Source organism: Cervus elaphus, chromosome 15 (genome assembly GCF_910594005.1).
Source record: "Cervus elaphus chromosome 15, mCerEla1.1, whole genome shotgun sequence".
Lineage (NCBI taxonomy): Eukaryota > Metazoa > Chordata > Mammalia > Artiodactyla > Cervidae > Cervus > Cervus elaphus.
The window spans coordinates 10,327,222-10,336,398 of NC_057829.1; positions in this window are offsets into that span (position 1 = coordinate 10,327,222).

Here is a 9,177-nt window from a genome sequence, read left to right on the forward strand (position 1 = left end):
ATAATAAATGAATAAATAGATCCTCGTTGAGGGCTAAGGCCTTCATCTTTTCAGATGAATGGCTAAGATAGTCTAAAAAAGACAGCAGGCAAGAAACCCTCCAATTCATTGACCACAACTCTGCCAAAGGGATTGTTCTAAAGTGCTCTCAGTTCTTGTTATTCACTGGAGTTGTGTTCTATGAAGTTGCCACAAATGCTGAATTAGCAAATACCGAACCATTGCTCCTAAGAGAAAATATAGGATTAGGTTCCTGAAAGCCTCTGGTCATAACATTTTCATCAGCTAATCAGTATATAACCTTGTCTTATGTGCATTTCTGCTTAAGGACACCTCACTTAATCTACCTCGCTGATTTATTAACATTGAAGCCACAGCCACAGCATGCCAACACATGCCTGGACAGTTTTATCTAACACACAGTGTTTTCTCCATAACACACATCAGCGTGTTCATGCCCTGAGGAGCATGACAGCACTTCAGCATTTTAAAAAACAAAATTGCCAACAAAAAGTGCAAAACTGACCCCCCAAAAGAGGGGACACTAAATAGACTACAAACAGTACATCTTTTAGGGTAGGAGTTGATGCAGGAAGGCAGAGATTCCCATGCTCCACCTCAGCTGGGGATGAAAGCTGGGAGATTCAGAGTTTTCACTTCTCGGTTCAGGCCACAAATGATCACAAACTGCAAGTGTTAATTTTAAGCTTACAAATAAATTTCACCAAGTAGACAAATTGGCAAATCCAGAACCTGCAAATATAGAGCCTGTAAACGATGAAGATGGATCACAGAACTCCATCATGTCACTCTCTGCCTGAGCCCTCAGGGCCTTATTCCTGCCACCCAGAAAGTGAGCATTGTCCACCCCACCTCAGTATTAGAACCAGGTCTGGATATTTAGCTTCTGATCTTACATGCTGGTCTCCTGTGCTTATTGAGGGGAGAAACTGTGTTCCTATCCCATAATGCAGCGGCTGGCACATAGATGTTATTTAATATATAGTAATTTTAAAAAAATAAGTTAATAAACCAATAAAGTGAAAAAAAAATAATGGTAGATCTCAGGGTATCTAGGATAGATGACAGAGAAGCCATTACTTTAAAACTGATTTCCAATTTATTGTTAATAAGTTCCCCAGGGTGAGTGCATAAATCTATTTAACTGATTAATTAAACTTTAGTACCAAACTTGCCACCAAAAAAATTGAAAAGGTAGTAATCTGTTGAACGGATCACACCACTTGCCGTGCAGTTGGATTAGCTGGTTGAGCTGAATAAAGCACAATTCACTTTTACTCTGCTATGTGGAACACTGATGACTTTGTCTAAATTAATTCTGTCTGATGCTCCTGATTCTATTTACATTCCAATTTCCCTTTGCTGTTTGTGTGGATTCCTGACCAATACATGCTGAGAGCTTTTGGTCTTCTTCCACTTTCTGTCCAGTGAATTTTAACCCCATTGTTTGATATTCATTTAAATAGTGAGTAGTGCCAAATGGGGAAACTCCATGATTTTCAGTTTCAGTTCAGCTGTTATCTAAATGGGATTTGCAAATAATTTTCCAACCAAAGGATTCTCTGAAATGCTAGCCATTATATAGAGGGCTTTTGAATGGTTTGTTTCAACTTGATTCTTGTCAAATGAATGGCTTTTACTGTGTGTGACAGTCCCAGTGATCAGTGTAGTCATTCTCTCAACTCTCATTTTATTCAGGATAAAAAGGAAAGTGTGTATAGATATATAGTCTCTGAGGGCAATTCTCAAATCTCTATACACCATCAGTCATAAAATAGTAGAGGCTTCCCTGGTGGCTCAGCGGTAAAGAATCCACTTGCAATGGAGATTTGGGTTCAGTCCCTAAGTTGGTAAGATGCCCTGGAAGAGGGCATGGCAACCCACTCCAGTATTCTTGCCTGGTGAATCAAATGGACAGAAGAACTTTGCAGCCTATATATAGCCCTAGGGTCACAAAGAGTCAGACCCTCTCTGACTGAAACGACTGTGCACCCACACATCAAGTACTACGTTGCTTTGTTAAAGATCTCTCCTATACCTCTCCTCTCCATCCTTAGAGCCAGGCCCTTGGTCTAGGGCCCGGCTTTAACTCCGACATGGATGGAAGAAGACATTCACTCCTTTTGTTCTTTCCTTCTTTCATGCGCCCACATCTTCCCCTCCCCTGCCACATCTGCCTTGAGCCCTGACACGTTAATGCTCTAAAACAGATTTTGCCCTCTCTCTTGAGAGAGAGAGCTCTCACCAACGTGGTGTGTGTGGTTGACTGTTCTCATAGGCTACCTCTGGAGATTTTCAGGATTAAGTGATTCCTGGCCAAGAAACAAAAGCATAATCATCTCATTCCCCAGATGGATTTGGATGAATGCTGGTAATAAAATCAGGTCTAACTCCAAGAGAAGACAGTAGAGAAGAGCCAGGCTGGGTCTTTAAGGAATCCCACGTGAGATGACACCATCCTTTAATGCTGTATCAAGGTCTCGGGCTGCTTATCCCATCACCACTATCTGGACAGCTGGACAGGTTCTATTGGGAAATTGATTTTTTCTTTGTTTCTATACTTCTGCACTAGTAGGTTCAGTATTAAACATATGAGACCTTTTGTTTGAAAAAATCAAGATGCAGATTTCATCATTCCCGCACTAAAAATATCTGTGCTCCCTCTCTGCTGAAGAGCAAATCCCTGAGCTCTACCTGAACTTTAGGGCCAAAGAGCCCACCTGGTCTCTGCGGCATTCCTCAGCCTCAGTTACCTGCTTCATTCAGATTACCACCCTCATTCTTGCTCACAGGCCCCCCGTCCATCTCCATGCTGTGGAGCTCATGTGGGCCCCTGTCCTGCAAAGTGAAAGTGTTAGTCGCTCAGTCGTGTCCAACTCTTTGCGACCCTATAGACTGTAGCCCGTCAGGCTCCTCTGTCCATTGACTTCTCCAGGCAAGAATACTGGAATGGGTTGCCCTGCCCTCCTCCAGGGGATCTCCCCAACTCAGGGATTGAACCCGGGTCTCCTGCATTGCAGGCAGATTCTTTACCATCTGAGCCACCATGGAAGCCCTCTTGTCCTGGGAGCCTGTCTTTTAACTCTTTAAAGGCCCAGAGAAGTCCAGCCCCACTTCCAAGCCCTTTCTCTGTTGATGGTCCCTATCTGTGAACCCCCATAGCCTGTAGCATTCTATTTTGACGCTTATATTATTCAATAATACTTTTTATGTTCTTAACTCTTTCATATACTTTTATCTGAATTGTAAGCCCCTGGGGATTCAGGACTTATTTTAAACCAGCACTGTCTGATAGAAATACACAATGTGAGCCACAAATGCAAGCCTCAAATGTAATTATGAAAGTTTTAGAAGCCACATAAAAAAATAAACAGGTGAAATTAACTTTAATAGTATATTTATTTAACCAAATATATCCAAAATATTATTTCAAATGCAATCAATCGTTAATGAGATAGCTTACATTCTTTATTTCACACTAAGCCTTGGGAATCAGTGCACAGCACATCTCAGTTTGGAGCGGCCACATTTTGGTGCTCAGTGACCTGTGGGGCTAGTGGCCACCGTACTGAACAGCTTAGCCCTTGATATCCCACATGGTTGGGTGACGGTATAACACACACAAAGAATGTGAGTCCACACACTGCTGTCACACTGGAGGAAGGTCTCCGGCACAGGTTTCTGTTCGGTTTATTGTTTTTATTGTTGGCTTGGGTTGTGCAGTGGTTAAGAACATCCACTCTGCTGCAACGTATATATAGTTAACAATAATGTACTTTAACATTTGAAAAGCAGGTAGACTTCATGTTGTGTGTTCATTATCACAATTAAAAAAAAAACAAAAACAAAAACAGAACTTCTGCTCTGAGTCAGAGTGACCTTAATTTCAAATCTCAGTACTACCAAACTACACATGTGAATGTGGGCAAGTTAATTTTCTTCTCTTAACTCTGGTTTCATCATCCATAAGTGGGAATAATTACACCAACCTCAAAGGAGTGTTGTGAAGAGTAAGTGAGATACTGTCTGTAAAATGCCTTACCCCAGTACACAGAACACATCAAGCCCTTAAAAATACAGGGTTTTACCACTATCATTATCACCATAAATGGTGTATTTATTAATATGGCAGATGAGATAATTCTGGGAAAGACAGATATTAAGTTAAAGAATCAAAAAGCTTTTCCCAGATTGGATGCACTGGGTTGAATAAAGCAAGCTGAAATTTCTGTAGATAAGTGAAAGTACTGCATTTAGGTTAAAAAAATCCAACTACACAAAAATAAGCTTGCAGCTGAATTATAGTTCATGTGAAAAGAAACAATTATTTTATAAGTTGAAATTTAAGTTAATTCTATAAATTAAAATTTATATTTGACTAAATATAGTTGGGATAAAATTATAACTTTCATTTCATTACATATTTAATGTAAAATGCAAATAGTACAAAAGGGTATAAAGAAAAAGGTTAAAAAAATCTCCCTCTGAGAACTTCCCTTTCCTACTCCTTAGAAGTAAGGAGCCACCTTCTTACATGTCCTTCCAGGAATGCCTGGTGCCTAAATAAACATATATCTGTTTATCCTTTAAAAGGTTTAACACCTATGGGGATAGACTGTTATTCTCTTGTGCAACTCACTTGAAAAGGGGTTAAAACTAAAGCCGGATTAAAGGTCAATATTATTCATAAATGGGATGTGTCAACTCCAAACTTTAATTTGATTTTAAGCTTCAAAAGAAGTAGGCTAACGGTAAAATGAAGGAAATAGTCCAATGCTATTTAGAACTTGTCAAACACATCTGGGATTTTTCACTTTCACATGGACACTATCTTTTAAGAAAAACACTGACAAACTGTGTGTGTCTGGTGGAGACTGATTAAGGGGACAAAGAATTCAAAACCATTGGCAAGCTGCAGGACTGCAGGATGTTTAACCGGAAGTAGGAAAATCCCAGAGGAATGTGCCAGCTGTTTGCGTGGGAGGAAAAGCAGTCCTAACTTTGCACCTCAAGGAGCAAAGTTGGGACTCCCTGTGGCTTCAGCGGCTGAGACTCTGCAATCCCAGCGCAGGGGGCCCAGATTCGATCCCTGGTCAGAGAGCTAGATCCCACATGCCAAAACTAAGATCCAGTGCAGACAAATAAATAAATTAGAAAAAAAAATTTTTTTTTTTAAAGGAGCAGTATCGGAGCAGAACCAAGTTTCTAATCCTAGGGTTAGTCACTCAGTCGTGTCCGACTCTTTGTGACACCGTGGACTGAAGCACACCAGGCTCCTCTGTCCATGGGATTTTCCAGGCAAGAATGCTGGAGTGGGTAGCCATTCCCTTCTCCAGGGGATCTTCCCAACCCAGGGATTGAACCTGCAGGCAGATTCTTAACCATCTGAGCCACTAGGGAAGCCCCAAGTTTCTAATAGTTGGAGGCATATTTTTGACTAAGTAAAGACTCTTGTGGAGATAAATGAGATAATGCACGTAAAACGGCTTTTAAAGCTGCCACCACTGAGGACAATTATTTCTAAAAATTCGAAAAGTCTGAAATCTGAATGGACAAATTTCACCCAGTTTGACCCCCGATTATTTCAGATGTTTACGGAGAGGATGGTACCTCATTAACAAAAAGAATTGCCATGTTCTTCAAAGCATTTCGTTCCTTATCTCAGAGTGACTTATTTTGTATCTCTGAGCCTGGCTCATTGCTTGGCACAAAGGAGATCAAAGTGCAAAGAAGGAAGGAAGGAAGAGGTGAGGGAGGTAGGAAGGAAGGGAGAAATGAATAAATGATATTAATCTAAGCATTTTTTGTTCTCTTTATGATTTTTTCCCTCCCACTCCCTTGCCCATCCATTTTTCAGTCTCCTCCTGCCTGGATTTCTCACACACACTACTCTAGTTCTCTGCCCACATCTCCCTCTTCTCTCCCACTAGATTTGAAGACGATTCCTTCTCATCTCTGAAGGTCATGTTATTGTCTGGTTACGCTCCTCAGCTAGGGGCTTCATCTTGCACTTCAGAAAATCAAAGTGCAAGTGGTGGATTTTCCCCAAACATTTTAATTCATTTACTGCATTTTCTAGGTTTCTGCACTCTTTGGCTTTTTTTTTTCTTTTAACTTCAAAGGCCTAGTGAGTGAAGGTGTTTCCAAATACTGGTTGAAAGGTACTCTCACCGTGATCTCTTCCATTTCAAGTGTTTTAACCATCACCTCTAAGTGTTCACTCTGGTCCAACGTTTCACAACCAAACAGCTCCCTGGATTCTGTCTCTGGCATCTCCCCAGTAAGAAAAAAGTGGCCTTTGTCAAGATCCCATCGTTTGCGGTAAGCAAACTAGCTACCTTATTCCTTACTCATCAGATGGAACTCTAATGCTCACCTCCCAGAGGTTGTGCAGGCTAAAGGAGAAAAATCTATGAGAAATCTATCAAGTGTTAGTTTTTTGTTTCCTAGCCTTTGCTTACTGCCACCTAATTCAGGCCTTCATTTCCTCTCAATTCAAAAATGCATTAGAAAGGACTTCCCTGGCAGTTCAGGGGATAAAACAATGCAGTGAGGGTAGGTTCTATCTCTGGTCTGGGAGCTAAGATCCCACATGTCTGGAGGCCAAAAAAACCAAAATACAAAACAGAAGCAATATGTAACAAATTTAATAAAAACTTTCAAAATGGTCCACATCAAAACAAACAAACCAAAATCTTAAAAAAAAAAAAAAACAGATGCATTTTCCGCTCAACTATTCTCCCTGGCTCTAATCTCTGCCTCCACCTGCAACCTACTGAATATGCAAGTGCCAGAGTGATCTTCTAAGTCTCAGGCTATGTTGCTTTTAAGGGGCTTCTCTGGTCGCTCATACAGTAAAGAATCTGCCTGCAATGCAGGAGACCAGGATTCAATCCCTGGGTAGGGAAAATCCCTTTGAGAAGGGAATAGCTACCCATTCCAGTATTCTTGCCTGGAGAATTCCATGGTCAGAGGAGCCTGGTGGGCTATACAGTCCATGGACTCAAAAAGAGTTGGACACAACTGAATGACTAACACTTTCACTTTCATGTTGCATTTAAAATGCTTAATAGCTACCCCTGACTAAGAAATAGAATGTAAACTTCCAAGCACTCATTCTGAAACTTTCCCTGGTTTAAGGTTAAGAGCTGTGACACCCTTTGTCCTTCCAAACAACCAGGACTCTTTCCATCCCTCCCTGGTCTGGCTTCACTTACTGAAAGCCTACTTACCCTTCTAGCCCAGTTTAAATGAACACGCTCCTAGCATACCTTTTCTAAACCCCTTAAAGAATCTTTCCCTGCTGGAACTGCCAGTGTTTGCTTTCTACTTCTATTACAATGCCATCTCTCCTGATAGACTGTACATGACTTGAAGTCATGGATTGAACCCCAGCCATCTTTATGTTCATCATAGAGCTTAGCACCAGGGTTTACACATAGTAGACACTCAAAGTTACATCTAATGATAGATTCTTGAATTTTTTTTTAATATCACTAGGTGCCTAGCATCGTGTCAGTTGCTGTGGCAGCTACAAAAAGCCTTGCCCTTGTCCCTGACTAAATAAACAAAATATTGTTGAGCTCACAAAGCAACCATGTAAGAGCAATGTGTAAGAATCTAGGAGACACTGCTTTGGGAAAGACCTGCAGGGTGTTTCCTTCATTCCTTCTCCTGGAAAGAAAAAAAAGAGGAAAGGAACAAGAATCTATGATTACGTGCTAAGTTCTTAGTTCACTCGGTGTCTACACAGCTGTGTATAAAGACCTTTGAAGGGCTTTGTGCACATTTTAAAATTTATAACTTGCTTTAGAAATGACAGAAACATAAGAAATTTTATCTTGGAATAAATACATTTGCTAAAATTGAGGCCAAATACATTGCACAATTGATCTCAAAGTATTCTAATTTTAGGTCTGGCCACAAGAGAAAAATGTTTACCATGGACAAGAAAACATGGTTTTCTCTCTGGTTAGCAGAATGTAGGGCATCGACTCTAAAAAGACAGCGCAATCAACTTACAATGTATTTTTCAGGTTATTTCTGTACTATCCACAACCTAAGTTATTAAATGTTTAGAATTACAAAAGAGCACAAAAGGACTCTGTGATATTCCGGAAAGCACATGCCAAGTGGGTAGGGATTAGAGGTGGGATGAAGAGGTGGCTGGGTTAGTGGAAGGAGAGGATGGATAAGCACATGCCAAGTGGGTAGGGATTAGAGGTGGAATGAAGAAGTGGCTGGGTTAGTGGAAGGAGAGGATGCAGGGACATGAGGATGCTCTCAGTGAGTCTTTGAAAGTTCACACTGAGATCAAGTGCACTGCTGGCTGAAAAGGCTGGGAAACGAACTGAGACCCACTGAGTGTCCTCAGATGTGAGGTCAGAGCTCTCAGGCCCAGACACTGATCTGTGTACAGCAAAGTCTAAGAAGAGGTATGGGTTAATGACTACAGCACTGAAATAAACGTCTGTATTTTCTGACTTCCAAGAGCTTGTGAACAACAAACAAAATAGGGAAAAGACTGATTTAGCTGCATAGGAGATGGCTAGGGTTCACTCTGATTTGAGGTCAGAAGGCTGGCGTTTCAGACTTAGAGCAAAAACACATATTTTCAGAAGTTTTTAAAAATTACTTCATTCCTGACATAAGCAAGAACCTTAAAGAGTACTTATATTTGCCTTTGAATAAGCACAAACTATTGAAGAAGGAAATGGCAACCCACTCCAGTATTCTTGCCTGAGAAATTCCATGGGCAGAGAAGCCTGGTTGGCTATGCATTCCATGGGGTCACAGAGTCAGACATAGCTTAGCTACTAAACAACAATAGAGGAGGTACTATCTGACATGCCCCATGGGTGTTAAAATATTTAAAGGGCTCTTGCATAATTATGTTTTGAGTTTATACAAATAAAACCTTAATCAGTACCACAGACATTCTGCAGAAATTTCTCTTCACACTGGATGTTATTGTTTGTTAATATAAATGATTTCTCCTCGTTGAGCACATACCTGAACATAGAACCTGCCTTGAAAATTGTAGGGTTTGCATCATGTAAACTGTCTCTCTTGTCCTGGCACCAAGGACCTCATTCTGCTATCCCACTGGCTCCAACCCTCTTTCCTTCTGGCCATGTGATTTAAGTGCACACATAC